At 41.4% G+C, this 18,862-nt stretch overlaps 1 protein-coding gene across 8 annotated transcripts in view; it reads right to left on the bottom strand.

Moving 5' to 3' along the window:
• usp54a (ubiquitin specific peptidase 54a) overlaps positions 1–18,862 on the bottom strand; it is a 143,231-nt gene that overhangs the window by 99,266 nt on the left and 25,103 nt on the right. The window lies entirely within an intron of this gene.

The raw sequence follows: 18,862 nt of genomic DNA, 5'->3' as shown, positions 1-18,862 counted from the left end.
CTAATAAGTTTTATTTTCAAAAAAAGACAGGCATGCTAATCCTAAATAGCCTGCTCCTGATAAATTTGGTCTTTGTTGTGCTGACATATTTATTAATTTGAATTAGGCAATGTAAATAACATAGCAAAGTGAAAATTTAGTGCTTAAAAATTGACATCATATAATTTGAATGTTGTAACTACGAATTAAGATCAGACTGTATCTTATGGTTTATTTTTCACTGACGTTGGCAACACAAAATCTTTGATTACTGTTGTGAAAATTGTATAGTATTTTCAGCCTGAAGGCTGTCATTGGCAATGTAACCGAATTTAAGTTAAAAACAACTCTCCCCTCAGATCATATATCATAGGAACACACCCCAGCACACGGATAAAAACTTTACTCAATCTGCTCTCCATTTTTCACTAACACAAGCATAATGATTTTAAAATGAATAATTTTACTATGTACCTGTCTTTGTTGCAGTGATGATTATAGTATAAAGCCCTAGCACACATAGGGTTAATGTAGAGCTGATTACAGTACTGCCCACACAGCGATGTAGGAAAACACATGACCCATACCTAGGGGTCAGTTTAGTGTTGGATAGAGCCATGTGCACAAGCAACATAGAGACAGTTCCTAGCTTGAACACTTTACTGTATAAATAAATGAATGTAGTTCTTGCAGTTAATGGCTAAATACAGTTAACCTACTATAGACTGTGAAAACTTAATTAAAACCTACTGAATGCCATCCAGCACCCTACAACATGATGGCAGCTCTTGAAAAAACCCAGAACATCAGAGAAGCTGAAGCAGAAATTCAAAAGCTGAAAAATTAAAAGAGCAGCATTTTGACCTGCCTGAAGCACCTGAAGTGAAGACACAGAGAGAGGTCGCCTAAGAGAAGCTCCATAGCAAAACTGAAAGCAGTGGGCAGAAGAAAAAAAGACTCCACTATGCAACTGAGGACTCCAGAGGTCGCATTCAAGTCTGAATAGCTACGGATTGCAGAGTCAAAGGACCTCACTAAAAAATCAAGTTCTTCTTCAGAACTAGTTTTAAAAAGTTTTCAGTCTTTTAAAAGTCAGAGCAGCCTGTTCCTGAGAGCACAGTGGCCAGCCGGGTTCCTGAGTTGGCACTTGAACATGCCCAAGCTTATTCCAAGAAGGGAAAAAAAGATTAATTCATTAATTTGGAAGAATCGAGACTAAAGGCCAGGATTCAATGCTTTTGCAACCCTAAAGCACAGCGTTGAAACAGAGAAGTCTGCATCTAGTCGATCAAAGCAGCCATTGTTTAAAATTTTTCAAGGCTGATTGAGAGTACCATTACAGCAGGAATCCGCCAAATTTGGCAAGCGTGGGTAAATCCTTTGTCTTCAAACGAATGGCAGCACCATCTTGAATTTCAGTAACTTCTTAAAGCTGAACCTAAACTTTAAAATTTTTTAACCATGGATCAGGAAATCCACTCTCCCAAATCAATTTGGACTTATACAATGTCCAGATCAATCACATAACTGGGGACTTTGGAGAAAAAGATTCCTCAGATACATGATTGCTTCAGGTCTGGATAAAATGGCAGAAGCTGAACAAGTCAACATACTGCTTTATCCGATAGGCCTGATAACAGACAACATTTTTGCTAGACAAGGAATCAACAAATCATCTGTTAAATTTGAAGCTCTAAAATCATTCGATGGTTATTTTAATCTAAGAAGCAACAAAATCCTCGGAATGGCTAAATTTAGTAAGTGTGTCCAGAAGCCAGGAGAACCTGTCAACTCATTCATCAATGATCTGCACAGGATGGCTGAAGGCTGCGAATACGGAGACCTAAAAACGGAACTTATCAGGGATAGAATAATTGTAGGAGTAGCGGGCGACACACTCTCAGACACGCTGCAAGCAAAGAAAGACCTAACCCTCCAGAAAGCTATCCAGATTGTTCGTCTGAACTGTGCATTCAGAGGAAAAAATTAAACCATGGTACAAAGGAAACCCCACAGTCGCGTTAGTTAATAGCATAGAAACAGGGACACTCCAGGCCAAGGGAAGCAATACCCTAACCGACCAGTAGAATGCTGTGCCAGCGCTGTGGAGCAAAGCACCCCAACAGGTGAGATCAATGTCCTGCAATTTCAGCTCAATGCTTTCAATGTAACAGAGTTCGACACGTCAGCAAACTGTGCAAAACCAAAACATCTAAATGCACTTAGGACCCAAAGATGATTTCTGAGGTGCAGACTGCATGCCAAGAGGACACAGAGCCATGCTTCTTGGCTGAGATTAAACATCCAGGATTTTCGTATTGGAATGCAGACATTGCAGTTAATGGCCAATTCACAAACTTTGAATTGGACATGGGAGCCAGTGTTACGGTCCTTTCAGACAAAGAACTGTGGCTGAGAGACTTCTGGCTTCGAACAACAGACACCCCACTCTATGGGTCCGCGGAATCTGACTTCTGGTCATACGCATGATTCTGGAACCACAAAGCTATGGCGGCAAACAAATCTTCAAGCTGATGTACACCATCCGTAACCTGTCTTTCTCTCTCGAGTAGAGATGCCTGTGTAGCCCTGAATCTCTTCAAAACAGCAGAAGATGTCAAGACAACCATTGTAGTAAATTATACAGAACTGCAGGTTCCTGAGAGCTAAAACAAGGGTATCCTGACTGGGACTTCAGCTCTGAACTATCTTCTTTCTTTGCAGAGCAGGTTTTGTCCATTTTCGTTACAGGTGCTGGAAAGCCCTCATTGGTCAGACCAGCCAACCACTCTGATGGTTACCATGACTTCTCCAGTGGAGGACAGACAAGACAGCAACCAACAACCAAAAGAGCCTCAACCTCCGGCTTCGATAACTGTTGATGAGGTCAACACTGTGACCACAGAGCAAACACTGCAACTACCAGTATGACAGTGCCACAGACGATGCTGGAACCAAGTAGCAGCCATCCATTGTTGACAACACACCCTGTAGCCAAACACAATGGTGAGCTTACTAAAAAAACCACATCCTCATAACAGGAAAGGCTATCTTCCATCAGAGGACATTGCGACAACTCACAGGACAAAAGGGGAGGAGAAAAAAATGACATGGAGACAAGCACGATGTCCGTTCACCCCACAAGAAAAGGGATGGAACAACCATCTATCACCACAATGGCCAAATCGACACAGAGCGGTTCAATACCAAAGAATTTGGAAAAATAAAATAAAAAGAAACCAGAGCAACCTCCAAATCAACAGAGTTTACATGCAACCACAGAGTCTATCACTCCTCCAACAGCAGTGCAAACGAGACATGAATGGGTTAAAAGGCCTCCAGACCACCTGAACCTATGCACTCAGACTTGAAGGAGGGAGATGGGGTAGTAATAACGATATAAATAAATGGGGTTAAGTAGAATAACTTGAAATATATTGAATAAAGACTGGGGGGGGGGTGGTAATATAAGGGTCTGACACATATAAGGTTAACGTGGGACTGAGTATCATACCACTCACACAGTGATGTAAGAGAAGATATGACCCACGCCTCAGAGTCAGTTTATTGTTGGACAGAGCTGTGTGCACAAGCAAGCATGGAGACAGCTCCTACCTTGAACCCTTTATTGTATTTATGTACATAGTTCTTGTAGTTAATAAATAAATACATTGAACCTACTTAAGACTTTGAAGATGACTTCAAGACCTATCGAATGGTATCCAACACCCTACAACAGTGAAAGACCACGAAGTCCTGACCATTAATCAGGTCATAAGTGCATGTTATATTGTGATACTGTATATCTAATTGACAATTTCACATTGTTCAACCTCTTAACCTCAATTTCTTACAAATGCCTTGAAAGTAGGTATCTACCTCCTTCTCCTCAAATGATCTCAATAGCTGAAATGACTCCTTTGAAACTTGGTTTAGTAGCTTTAAGGCCAGTTCTGTTTTAACTGCTTCTGCACAGACATGAAAGCAATTAATTGGGATAAACTGTATTACCAAACAGGATGAAAATTCCCATCAGAAAGTTGTGAGAAAAAAGTTTAGTTTCACATACAATAATAAAAAGCAACATCTTTTTTGTTTATGCTTTAGATTTTAAAATTGACCTTATTTCAACTTCGCTTCACAAGCCATCCCTAGTATCCCTTGAGAAAGTAGTGGTGAGTTTTCTTATTGAACTGCTGCAGTCTGTGGTGAAGGTGCTTCACAACACAGCGAACACAATGCGTAGTGCCCTTCCATTCCAGGAATGTCAAGACAAAGAGAACCAACAGTTCTTGGTTCTCTTTGGCTGAAGTTCAAAAATGTAATTCTTTGCTTCAAGCATGGCATCATTAATTGTTATTTTCTGATTCATCAAGTTCTCCCTTTTACTCTTCACAATCAACCTTGTAACCATCTCACACATGGGCCTTGGATCTTCACTTTGCTTTCTCTCTACATATTTAACAAGTGCCTGCACAATGTAGGCTTAACCTATCTGTTTTCTCATTCTTATTGACTCCTCTCAATCACATTGACAGGTAGAGCAGACAGGAACTCAATTACAAATAAATTTAAACATGAAGAAAGTCGGAGAAAGAACCATGTAACTTGTAAAAATTCATATTTCCAGTACTCTAACTTACCCATCTCAGTACAGTATTAAACAAGATACTTATCTCCACAACTATCCTGCAAATTATTCCCAAAGCAGTGAAGGATGAGGAGCTATTTCAGGCAGAACTCCTTTTTAACCTGTGAGCTATGCCACATAAGATTAACTAACAAATAGAGAGAAACACCAGTGTTAAAAACAAAGGTTCAAATAAAAATCAATTACCCAAGACCCCCAAATGTACTGGTTTGCTTATTTCGTTTCAAAAAATTAGTTACAGAATTAATTTGTAAGATTAAAAATTGTGCACCAGTGTAGTGAAAAGGTGATGATTTGAAGTTCTGGAAGCACAATATCCTGTACAGCTGCAGTGAAATTAGCTAGCAAACCAAAGCTCTTTGCAACTTGAGCAGCAAGTTGCACCGCGAGCAGCAAGTTGCACACACCATGCACGTTCTACAGAGATAGACACAACCACAATTTCAAAAGCCATTTTCAATTGTTAATGTTTAATACAGCATATGGAGGTCAAAATGCGTATACTCAAGCTTCCAATTAACTGCAGGTAAAGTGGTTTGCTGAATTCTTCAAAGAGCTGGCACTGGCATGATGGGCTGAGTGGCTTCCTTCTGTGCTTTATCATTCTAGAAGTGATAGAAATACAATCGAGCATTGCAGTCTCAGAGGTTATAGAATTAATGTTGTAGTCACGTTTCAGGTACCAGCTGTACAGTGCAGTTAGTAAGCAGCACCTAGTTACATCACAGATATAAAAACAAAAAAACTGCAGATGCTGGAAATTCAAAACAAAAACAGAATTACCTGGGAAAACTCAGCAGGTCTGGCAGCATCGGCGGAGAAGAAAAGAGTTGACGTTTCGAGTCCTCATGACCCTTCGACAGAACTTGAGTTCGAGTCCAAGAAAGAGTTGAAATATAAGCTGGTTTAAGGGGTGTGTGTGTGTGTGTGTGTGTGTGTGTGTGTGTGTGTGTGGGGGGGGGGGAGAGAGAGAGAAGTGGAGGGGGTTGGTGTGGTTGTAGGGACAAACAAGCAGTGATAGAAGCAGATCATCAAACGATGTCACAAACAACACAACAAAAGGACACATAGGCGTTAAATTGGTGATATTATCTAAACGAATGTGCTAATTAAGAATGGATGGTAGGGCACTCAAGGTATAGTTCTAGTGGGGGTGGGGAGAGCATAAAAGATTTAAAAATATTTTAAAATAATGGAAATAGGTGGGAAAAGAAAAATCTATATAATTTATTGGAAAAAAAAACAAAAGGAAGGGGGAAACAGAAAGGGGGTGGGGATGGAGGAGGCAGCTCAAGACCTAAAGTTGTTGAATTCAATATTCAGTCCGGAAGGCTGTAAAGTGCCTAGTCGGAAGATGAGGTGTTGTTCCTCCAGTTTGCATTGGGCTTCACTGGAACAATGCAGCAAGCCAAGGACAGACATGTGGGCAAGAGAGCAGGGTGGAGTGTTAAAATTGCAATCGACAGGGAGGTTTGGGTCATTCTTGCGGACAGACCGCAGGTGTTCTGCAAAGCGGTCGCTCAGTTTACGTTTGGTCTCTCCAATGTAGAGGAGACCACATTGGGCGCAACGAATGCAGTAGACTAAGTTGGGGGAAATGCAAGTGAAACGCTGCTTCACTTGAAAGGAGTGTTTGGGCCCTTGGACGGTGAGGAGAGAGGAAGTGAAGGGGCAAGTGTTGCATCTTTTGCGTGGGCATGGGGTGGTGCCATAGGAGGGGGATGAGGAGAAGGGGGTGATGGAGGAGTGGACCAGGGTGTCCTGGAGGGAGCGATCCCTACGGAATGCCGATAGGGGGGGTGAAGGGAAGATGTGTTTGGTGGTGGCATCATGCTGGTGTTGGAAATGGCGGAGGATGATCCTTTGAATGTGGAGGCTGGTGGGGTGATAAGTGAGGACAAGGGGGACCCTATCATGTTTCTGGGAGGGAGGAGAAGGCGTGAGGGCGGATGCACGGGAGATGGGCCGGACACAGTTGAGGGCCCTGTCAACGACCGTGGGTGGAAAACCTCGGTTAAGGAAGAAGGAGGACATGTCAGAAGAACTGTGTTTGAAGGTAGCATCATCGGAACAGATGCGACGGAGGCGAAGGAACTGAGAGAATGGGATGGAGTCCTTACAGGAAGTGGGGTGTGAGGAGCTGTAGTCAAGGTAGCTGTGGGAGTCGGTGGGTTTGTAATGGATATTGGTGGACAGTCTATCACCACAGATTGAAACAGAGAGGTCAAGGAGGGGAAGGGAAGTGTCAGAGATAGACCACATGAAAATGATGGAGGGTTGGAGACTGGAAGCAAAATTAATAAATTTTTCCAAGTCCCGACGAGAGCATGAAGCAGCACCGAAGTAATCATCGATGTACCGGAGAAAGAGTTGTGGAAGGGGACTGGAGTAGGACTGGAACAAGGAATGTTCCACATATCCCATAAAGAGACAGGTATAGCTGGCGCCCATGCGGGTACCCATAGCCACACCTTTTATTTGGAGGAAGTGAGAGAAATTGAAGGAGAAATTGTTCAGTGTGAGAACAAGTTCAGCCAGACGGAGGAGAGTAGTGGTGGATGGGGATTGTTCGGGCCTCTGTTCGAGTATTGAATTCAACAACTTTAGGTCTTGAGCTGCCTCCTCCATCCCCACCCCCTTTCTGTTCCCCCCTTCCTTTTGTTTTTTTCCAATAAATTATATAGATTTTTCTTTTACCACCTATTTCCATTATTTTTAAATATTTTAAAATCTTTTATGCTCTCCCCACCCCCACTAGAGCTATACCTTGAGTGCCCTACCATCCATCCTTAATTAGCACATTAGTTCAGATAATATCACCAATTTAACACCTATGTGTCCTTTTGTTGTGTTGTTTGTGACATCGTTTGATGATCTGCTTCTATCACTGCTTGTTTGTCCCTACAACCACACCAACCCCCTCCACTTCTCTCTCTCTCTCTCACGCGCACCCACCACACACACACACACACACACACACACACACACACACACACACACACACACACACACACACACACACACACACACACCTTAAACCAGCTTATATTTCAACTCGTTCTTGGACTCAAACTCAAGTTCTGTCGAAGGGTCATGAGGACTTGAAACGTCAACTCTTTTCTTCTCTGCCGGTGCTGCCAGACCTGCTGAGTTTTTCCAGGTAATTTTGTTTTTGTTTTCCTAGTTACATCACTCTGCTCACAATTCAATACTTAAGTAAATTAAAGCTCTGTAGATCTTCCTCCTTGTCTGAAGGCTGGCTGAAGTTTTAAATATTAGTAATGAGGCAGTTCTCCTGTCATTGCTTAACTAACAAGAATGACCTAAAGCTAGTACTGTCCAAGTGCTCTGAACTTTCTGTGCCAGTCATTGTTGTACTGAATTCTTTGCCAAGATGAAATCACTATGACACTTCAATTAAATCAATTTTCATTCAGAGTGTTATACTACCAAATTTGTGTTGGGGTGCTATCAAAACCTGTGACAGTTAACTAACCCTCAAAATTCATTCTATGAGTCTGTTTTGCTGGTTTTCAGACCGGCTACAAAAGCAGATAAAGCACGTGCATGTTTCAAAATCAGAACACAAAACAGTCTTTGAAAAAATCCAAGAGAGCAATCCCCAGCCTGGATTAGGATTTGGACCATATTCCTCTGTCAAAACATTGTCAGAAACAGCTTCTAAATGCTAACAGTAGCTATCTTTCAAAGTAATCCACTATATGGGCTGGATTTAACAGGGTGCTGTGGTCCCCACTCTTGCCTCCTCACCTAAGGGAGGAACTCCAATGGGTGCTGGGGCCTGAGAAGGATGCCCCATGCCACCCTGCCCCACCTTGCCTGATGCCAGCCCCCTGCTGCAAAAACTGCCGGGCTTCTCACAAAGTGTGGGCCTCCCCCCCTGCCCCCTGCCCCCTGCGGTGGGTAAAATATCCATATGGTGGGAAAGGGCCCTCAAGTGGTCATTAATTGCCCACTTAAGGCTTCAAGGCCCAAGGGCAGGCATAGTACTCTCTGGGTTTTGCCTTCAAACCCGCCAGCAGGGAAGCATAAAATCCAGGCTCATATGTTCCCCTAAGGGTGATAAGGCATTCTACAAATGCAAGTTTGTTCCTTTTCCATAATAATTCCAACCAATGGTTCAGAAAGTATGATTTGCAGTCATTCCTACACTTCTACAGTTTTATAGAGATGATAAGATATGACCTCAAATATTTGATGTAAAATTGAGCTTGCAAGGTTTAGACAATGTCTTAAGTTTGGACACTGATTAGTAAAAAATTGCCAGTCTTGTTCCCACCTTCTATTCAAACTGCTTGCCTGGTCTGATCATTTGGCTGTCAATTAAAGATTCCAAAACACTATCTGAAGCAGAACAGGGAATTGTTCTATTGTCTTTGCCAGCATTTCTCTCTCAACCATGAAAAACAGATTCACTGGTCATTCACCAAAACACATTTATGGGATCTTGCTGTTTGTATAATGCTTACAGCATTTGCCCACTTAACTGCACTTCAAATTAATTCATTTTTGACCAACACATAGATACTGACATCCGAAAACCAAACAGGATATTTGAATTTATTTAAAGACTGGCAGACAAGAGTACCTCTTTTTAACTAGGTCTTCTGAGCACTGCTAGTCTTCCTATGGGCAACAAACATACGTAATGATTTCCAACTGTGGCATAATGAGATAAATTTCCCTGACATAGTGCTTCAGAATTGTGCACTGCCCAAATTGTCACAGCTAGTTTGTACACGCACAAAATGGCAAAGCTGAAAGGTGCGGCTTGTTTACGAGTTCAGCTAAGCTGCACAGTCTGCAAAACTAAATACAGGAGCCCATATATTTAAGCTGCACTCCCATGTGTCAGATTGGAATCTAATTGTAGTTTACTAAGTTCAAACTTAAGTTTAAGACATAATAAAATATTACAGAAATGCAAGGTCATTATTTTCTTCCAGTTGAGATCATTGGTATGGATCAGGAGCGGAACATTGGCTGTGTTTGCCTCTTGAGCCTGATTTCTTCAAAGCCAATTTCAGTGCCCCAACTGAAATTAACTCAACAAAAACCAGACCAGAAGTGCGAGCCAATTCTTTTGTGCCAAGTAATACTCAGTACCACTTCACAATTTATCAATTGGTGAGCTGGATTTAGAATCATAGAATCTTAGCTTGGTCACAGCGCCGAAGGAGGCCATTCGGTCAGTCACGCCTGTGAATGCTCTCTACGAGAGCAACTCAACTGGTCCCACTCTCCTGTATTTTCCCTGTAGATCTGCAATTTTTCACTTTTCGTATGCTGATCTGATTCCCTTTTGAAACTCACGTTTGAATCTGCCTCCACTACACTCTCAAGCAGTGAATTCCAGATCCTAACCAATTACTGTGTTAAAAAAAAGTTCTTCCTCATGTCACCTTTGGTTCTTTTGCCATTTACATTAAATTGGTGTCCTCTGGTTCTTGACGCTTCCGTCAATAGCAACAGTTTCTCCCTATCCACTCTCCACATCTGCCTTAAAATATTCAAGGACTCTGCTTCCACCGCCTTTTGAGGAAGAGTTCCAAAGACTCGCGACCCTCCAAGGAGAAAAAATTTCACCTCATTTCCGTTTTAAATGGGTATAAACAGTGACCCCTAGTTCTAGATTCTCCCAACAAGAGAAAACATCCTCTCTACATCTACCCTGTCAAGACCCCTCAGGGTCTTCTATTTTTCAATCAAATCACCTCTTACTCTTCTAAACTCCAGTTTGAACACCTCTATCAAATCTCCAGCGATATATTAATTTCTAACCTAAGAAACAAATACAAGTGTTACTATCTCACTGAATGTGTGTACTGGATGACAACTTGCATTTACATAGCACCTTCAATGTAAGGAGTGTTCAAAAATACATGACAGACATAATCAAAGTTGACTGAAAACTTGCTCAAACAAATGCATATTCTTAAAGAAATCTCAGAAAGGGAGGAAAGGGAGACGGAAAGGGATTTACAGAGCAAATTCCAAAAATGAAGCCAAAGCACCTGTTTGTTTATCCCTCAATAAATACAACTACATTAAGGACAGAGATTCTCTGGTCATTTATCTCAATGTGGTTTGTAGGACCTTTTTTAAATTCTTTCATGGGATGTGGGCGTTGCTAGCAAGGCCAACATTTGTTGCCCATTCCTCATTTCCCTTGAACTGAGTAGCTTGCTTGGCCATTTCAGAGGGCAGTTAAGAGTCAACCACATTGCTGAGAGTCTGAAGTCACATGTAGGCCAGATCAGGTAAGGACAATAGATTTCCTTCAGGATGCATTTTTACAACAATCAATGATAATTGTCACCGTTACTAAGACTAGCTTTCAATTCCAAATTTATTAATTGAATTTAAATTCCACCAGCTGTTGTGGTGGGATTTGAATCCATGCCCCCAGAGCATAAACCTGGATCTCTGAATTACTGAGCTATTGACATTAACATTACACAACTGTCTCCCTTGCAGTGTGTATAATGGATGTGATTTATCCCTACAGTAAAGGGAATTGGATAAATACTTAGGAGTTAAATTTGCAGGGATATGCAGGGAGAGCAGGGATGGGGACTAATTGGATAGCTCTTTCAAGCTGCCATCACAGACACAATAGCTGAATAGCCTCCCTCTTTGCTAACACATTCTATGATTACAGCACTGCATGTTGTTGCAGCCGAGTTTCATTCTTGTGTAAGTGGACCACAATTAACACTATGCTAAAGCAATACAAACCATATCTTGTCTTACTTTGTATTTTCCCCCAGTGGCACAGACTCATGCTGGTCACAACTGTCAGTTGCTGTCAGGTACCTTCATGCATGGTGCTGTACAGTAGAATGATAACTGGATACTCCATTGTGGGCATGGCATCATGATAGAATCCCAAACTGATCTCACCTAATGCCTACAAAAAAGACTGATTATTTCAGCATTAACTAAACAACAATAATTGTTCAGGAATTTTGGCTGATTTGCACCTCTCAAGATTGCCGGGCCCATTGTAACAAACCAAAGTGCCAGCCAAACTGAACTCAGCAGAAACCAAGAGCCAAATCTACAACTTTACAGTTCAGTCTTAACAGCAGCCATCAAGGGAGTTGTTCTACTTTTCAATATTTGAACAGGGATTTATCTTTTTCTCTCTGGGGAAATGACTGCTATTTAAAGCATTAGCAGGTGCTGCATTAATATTTCTGATAAGTACAATTTATTATTACACTGATGATTTTAGTCCATCAGCTTAATATCTGAAGAGCTAAAACAATCAAATAAGCAATCTGGACAAATCCCTGATGAGTAATTATTCATCACTAGTCCTAGATTTCACCCATCTCATTGGTGCATACATACGACCTGATGGAAGGTAATGATTTAATACAATAAGCCATTTTTTAAAGCAATTTAGTAAAATAAGCTACATTTTTAATTAAAGTTTAGTGCAAATTTGGGCAATGTATATATTTTCTAGAATTAAACAGACTCACACAATAAAGCTCATGTTCCCATTCCATTAATGAATTAAATTATGTTCTCAGTTCAACCACAAATTTTATTCTTAGATAATGCAAATAATGTTAGCCATTTAATTGGAGAAGTGCTAGCCAATCTGGAATTACAGAACAAAAAAAATGCTACAAGCCACTTATCCTGAGACAGAAAGCACCAGCTTTAAGCACTTCAAACTAAATACAACACCGAGAAGAAAGGAGAAAAATGAAATATATTTATCTGAAAGTTAGCTTTAAAGCTCTCCCAATGTAACAGCAGCTGCTCAACTGCAGTGTATTCAAGTTTGTATGGTACTTTACTATAAATATTAATGGTACATAAGAAAAAAAACAATGGCTTAAATGCATTTCTCCACAACTCCAATCTGCCCAATCCAAATTATTATAAGAAATAATTTTTCCCAATCCATTAGTAATACATAGCTCCAGTTCAAGCCTTTTTAGCCAAATAGTTATAAAATAAAAACCCAGAACACCGAATTGCATTGTTGGACTGTTTATATCAATACTGAGGGAATACACAAACGGCAATTTCTACCAAATGACTATGTTGCTGCATAACACTCATAGTTCCCATAGAAACAAACCTACAAAGCCACAGCACATAATTACAGAAGGGACTTGTGCCTGACACAAATCATGCAGCACCTCTCAAAGAATTAAATAACAGCAACTAAAGGCTATCCAGATAGAACCGCTCAAACATCAGATAAACAGCACAAAGCTCAGAGGACACAGGGGTGGGATAAAGATATTTATTTTAAAAAAGCACTAACATAGTTCAAGAGTTTGAGGCTAATGAAAGACAGAAAGTAAATCATACAACATTTCTGCCACAATCAACAACCAAAGAATAAAAAATAATAAAATCCACTCAATTTATTCATCTTTTGAGTAGTAACATGCAATAACATCCAAACCTAATAACTGATTATAGCTACAGATTGGTTGAGACCTTGGTGATTCTGGACCCAAGGTCCCGATCCACTGCTGACCAAGAGCAAAGAGGTACTCATTAAGGACAGAGAGGGAGTCAGTGAAGAAGCACTTCGAAGATCTTCCTAACAGAGACTTTGTCTTCAACGCGAGTGTCATTGACTCCATCCCGTAGAATGCTACCCGCCACCATCTCAGCACAACCCAATCCGGCACACGATAGAAAAGGCCATTTGACAGCTAAAGAGCAACAAGGCTTCAGTAGTAGATGGAGGAGCGCTACTGTTACGAATACATGGCCTCACCTCGCTCATCTGGAAGGAGAAGAGCATGCCAGGAGATTACAGAGATTCCGTAATCGTGACTATCTTCAAGAAAGGTGACAAGTCTGGCTGCAGTAACTATAGAGGAATCTCCCTGCTGTCGGCCGCAGGAAAGGTCATTGCAAGAAACCTCCTCAATTGCCTTCTCCCTGCGCCTGAAGAGCAGATTCCGCCCACTAAGGGGCATAACGGACATGATCTTCACCATGTGGCAACTGCAAGGGAAGTGCAGGGAAAACACCAACACTTGTACATGGCCTTCTTTGATCTTACAAAAGCCTTCGACACTGTCAACCGTAAAGAAGCATGGAGCATCCTCCTCCATTTCAGCTACCCCCAAAAATGTGTCACCATTCTCCATCTGCTGCACGATGACATGCAAGCCGTGATTCTGACCAAGGGATCCATCGCAGACCCAATCCGCATTTGGACCAGGGTCAAGCAAGGCTGTGACATCGCATTGATGCTCTTCTCAATCTTCCTTGCTGCAATGTTCCATCTCACCCTCAGCAAGCTTCCCGCTGCTGTGGATCTAAACTACAGAACAAGCAGGAACCTGTTCAACCTCCACCGCCTGCAGACCAGATCCAAGGTCGTCCCATCATCTCTCATTGAACTACAGTTTGCAGACGATGCTTGCGTCTGTGCAAACTCGGAGGCCGAGCTCCAAGCCATTGTCAACACCTTCATTGAGGCATACAAGAGAATGGACTTTACACCAAACATCCGTAAGGCAAAGGTCCTCTACCAACCTGCCCTCTCCACACCGCACTGCCCCACTGCCTACCCCCCCACCCCCACAGTTAACAAAATCCACGACGTGGCCTTGGGCAATGTGGACCACTTTCCATACCTTGGAAGCCTACTATCAACAAGGGCAGACATCGACAACGAGGTTCAACACCACCTTCAGTGTGCCAATGCAGCCTTCGGTTGCCTGAGGAAGAGAGTGTTTGAAGACCAGGACCTCAAACCAGGCACCAATCTCATGGTCTACAGAGTAGTAGTGATACCCGCCCTCTTCTATGGCTCAGAGACGTAAACAGGGTACAACAGGCGCTTCAAAGCTCTGGAGAAGTACCACCAGCGTTGCCTCCACAAAATCCTGCAAATCCATCGCAGAATATGTGCACCAACGTCAGTGCTTTCACTCAGACCAAATCCCCAGCATCAAAGCATTGACCACGCTTGACCAGCTCCATTGGGTGGGCCATATCATCCGCATGCTTGACACGAGACTCCCAAAACAAGCACTCTACTCAGAGCTTTGACACGGCAAGCCCCAGGAGGGCAGAGGAAACGCTTCAAGGACACCCTCAAAGTCTCCTTGAAAAAGTGCAACATACCCACCAACATCTGGGAATCCCTGGCCCAAGACCACCTGAAGTGGAGGGAAAGCATCCGGGAAGGGGTTGAACACCTCAAGTCCCATCGGCAAGGGCTAGCTGAAGCCAAGCGTTGACAACAAAAGGAGCGTGTGGCAACCCAGACACTACCTGTTTCCCCTATCATCGTCTGCCTCACTTGTGACAGAGGCTGTAAGTTACGCATTGGACTCTTCAGTCACCTGAGAACTCATTTTTAGTTTGGAAGCAAGTCTTCTTCGACCCCAAGGGACAACCTAAGAAGCTGGACTGCAATTAACACAAAAATGTGCAACTCTGACACTATTAAATGTTTCATGGAACAGCAGTGGTACTCCCACAAATTTCCACTTAGTTATTTTCAGTCAAAAATTTTGATTACTATAAATGTGGCTGTTTATTATACATATATATTATTATACATAGTCCTTTTCTGAACATTCAGTATAAAGTTTCCTCGTGTAATTAAAAATTGCTGTGTCCTACTCAATGCTACAACTCATGATCATTTAACAAAACCTAAACATTTGCAATTATCAACATATGCAATATAGATTGTTGAAGAAGAACAAATTTAACATAATTTGTTGCAGCAAATGTCCCCAAAACAAAGGAAAATTTTAGTTCAGGAGAACACACTGAATAAGCTCCTCGTACTGGTAACTTTTCATTCCTGCATATTCTCCATTTCAGCTGTGCAGCAGACAGGGATAATGTTGGTCATGAAATCTATTTGGAACGTTTTTCCTATTTTTGTTTCTTTACTGTGGGTATTTGCTAGAACATGCTAAATATTTCAGATATTAATTTTTGGGTGGTATTATTCACCAGATAGAACAGACTAACCACAATGTAAAGTGAACTCAGTGTGAATTCCTTGGCTAACGTAACCCTGGCCTCTCCACTTTAACAGCTGAAATTAATGATACAAGTCTCAGAGGATGAAAAAAATACTTGGAAAACAAACTGGTCCAAAAAACACAAATAAGGACTCTCGTAGGGGGTTGAAACAGCGTAGCTGTTATATTGCAAGGCCAGTATTCCAGAATTCTAGGCCAATAATCCAGAGAATATTAGTTCAAATTGCACCATGACAATTTTGGGAATTTGAATTCAGCTTAAAGCTGTTCAGTAAAAGTGACCATGAAGCTCCTGGATTGTTTGCTGGCAAGAACACAAATGGTTCACATATCTTTTAAGGGAGGAAATCTGCCATCTCCTCGTCAGGCCTATATGTGATTCCAGACCCGCCCACTAACATGAATGACTCTTAACTGTCCGCTCAGTTGTATCAAATCAATAAAATGTAAGTGCCCACCACGGCCTACAGGGCAAATAGGGGCAGGCAGTAAATGCTAGCCTTGCCTGCCCAGCCTATAGCCCAAGGGCAAAAAACAACAGCAATTAACCAGTTGTGCAAGAAAGGATTTCTCTCATTTCAAAAGGCACGCAGAGACAATGACAAACCAACCTAAACAAATAGCATATTTGCTTCATTTGTTACTGAAGGCTGAAACCACCAGAATTAAATACCAAAAAGATTAGTCACTCAAATTACATGGAGAAATTTTCCAGCCCATCGTTTGCTTAATATTCAAGTAATTTGAAGCCACCTCAGACAGTGTTAGATAAAATGGAACAAAAATAAAAATAGCTGGAAAATCTCAGCAGGTCTGAGAGCATCTGCAGAGAGGAATACAGTTAATGTTTCGGGTCCATATGACTCTTCATCAGAACTGAGGAAATATAGAAATGATATATATTTCGATATTTCTATATTTCCTCAGTTGTGATGAAGAGTCATACGGACTCGAAACATTAACTGCATTTCTCTCCGCAGATGCTGTCAGACCTGCTGAGTTTTTCCAGCTATTTTTATTTTTGTTTCAGATTTTCAGCATCCGCAGTATTTTGCTTTGATCTTAGATAAAATGGACATGGGCAGCTCAATATAGACATAAAATGGACATGGATAACTCAGTAGGAAGTAATTTTTAAATAGATATGATGAAAGGTCTCCAAGAGTTAAACATCCGCAGTAAGCTTGGCCAATTTAAATATAATTCTCAGTGGGTATGATTCCACAGCAAAAAACTTGGCAGCAACTAACACAGATTCAGCGATCCTTAACAAAAGGATCACAACAAAGGTCACAACAGGGGTGTCTCCAGCAAAGAAAATTAAATCTCCCTGGTGCACTAGCATGCACTTGTTAGACTGGCATATAAATTAAAGAGGTAACACAGTAGCAACACTCCACGTCAATTAGATTGTGTCAAATTGACCCTAAGAACGTTAACAGAACAAATCTCAAGGTCCAAAGTGAAAAGTAAACCTGTCTGCCAAAGTTACCAATTTACTACAAGTTCACAAGCAGGGAAAATATGGAACCAGTGGACATGCATTAACTGTTTTTCAGGAGACCCGAGTTGACCATTTTCAATTATATAGGGAACACAGCAACATGATCAACTGTAGTGTCTCCAAACAAAATCGTAAATTTCCAGTGATTTTTCATACAGTGCTAGAATAGGGAAAAACATTAAACATCCCTGAAACAGTCAAAATAATCTTTGCCCTCATTCTCTGTCATATGATGACATCCCATTGAGGGTGTTTAAATCGCCATAGCTGCAAAAGATATGAAAGCAAAGAGCTAAGATGGAACATTATAAATAGATCAGTGGACCACAAGACCTAAATAAACGTGATTCATCTCTATTTTGAAAATAACAGCTATTGTAATTTCAAGTTGTGAAGTCATCCAAATCTTAAATTGGATTGCACCCTTGAAGAGCATTGCCCACAGAAACCACTGCTTTCTCAGTTACCAGTGCTTTATTGTTGTACATTGTGCCCATATAAAAATGGGAAAATCCCATTTCAGTTTGCTGACTATAACAGATGGCAGATGGTGGTACTACATGGAAACAAATTAATCAGAAAAACTCAGTTCTGCTAGATTTCATCACCTTGTTTTACTATAAACTGTTGCCAGAGCCTATAAACAGACCCAGGCTCCCTTTTTTAAATGATCACCACTTCCCACTCAACTTCTAGTTTGCATTACAATCTTGGCAGTACAGTTTTCAGCACAAGCAGGAATATTCTCAGCACCTGGAATATGATCTTGGAATGCATCGGTCTGATACATTTCAAGGCTCCTAAAACGTTATTCCTTCAAAAGAAATATTTGGTTTAAGTGGAGACCTTTTAGATCTGCAGACAATTCTTTTAATTCCAAGTTAATTTGAAAATATGCACCATTTTGCTCATTTGCACCTGCAGGTTAAAAGTTTGCTTGGTAGAATCAAAATAGATTCATAGAAAATTCACAACACAGAAAGAGGCCATTCAGTCCATCATGTCAGCACCAGCCGACAAAGAACTATCCAGCCTAATCCCATCTTCCTGCACATGGTCCATAGCCCTATGAGTTAATTCTCTAAGCAGACATCCAAGTACCTTTCAAATGTGACAAGAATTTCTGCCTCTTCCACCCTTTCGGACAGTGAGTTCCAAGTCCCTACAACCTTCTGTGTGAAAAAATGTTTCCTCATCTCCCCTCTAATCCTTCCAGCTTACATTAAATCAATGACTCTTGGTTATTGACCTCTCTGCTAAGGGGTCTGGACAGAGTAGATAGGTAGAAACTGTTTCCACTTGTGAAAGGATCAAGAATGAGAGGGCATAGGTTTAAAGTAATTAGTAAAACGAGCAATAGTGATAGCAGGAAAAACTTGCACACAGCGAGTGTTTAGGGTCTGTAATGCTCTGCCTGAGTGTGTGATGGAGGCAGGTTCAACTGAAGCATTCAAAAGGGAATTAGACGGTTATCTGAAAAGAAAGAATGTGCAGGGTTATGGGGAGGAGGTGGGAGAATGGAACTCATTCGGAGGGGTGGGTGTCAGCACGATGGGCCAAATGGACTGCTCTTGTGCTGTACCAATTCTGTGACTCTGTAAGCGAAATAAGTTCTTCCTATCAACTCTATCTAGGTCCCTATCTAGATCAATTTTATATACCAAGTCACCCTTCTGCCACCTGTTCCAAGGAAAACATAGATAGGGAGAA

The sequence above is a fragment of the Carcharodon carcharias genome, chromosome 28, assembly GCF_017639515.1.
Source record: "Carcharodon carcharias isolate sCarCar2 chromosome 28, sCarCar2.pri, whole genome shotgun sequence".
NCBI lineage: Eukaryota > Metazoa > Chordata > Chondrichthyes > Lamniformes > Lamnidae > Carcharodon > Carcharodon carcharias.
Note: the sequence above shows the minus strand (reverse complement) of the source record. Positions and strands in the feature narration are given on the sequence as shown.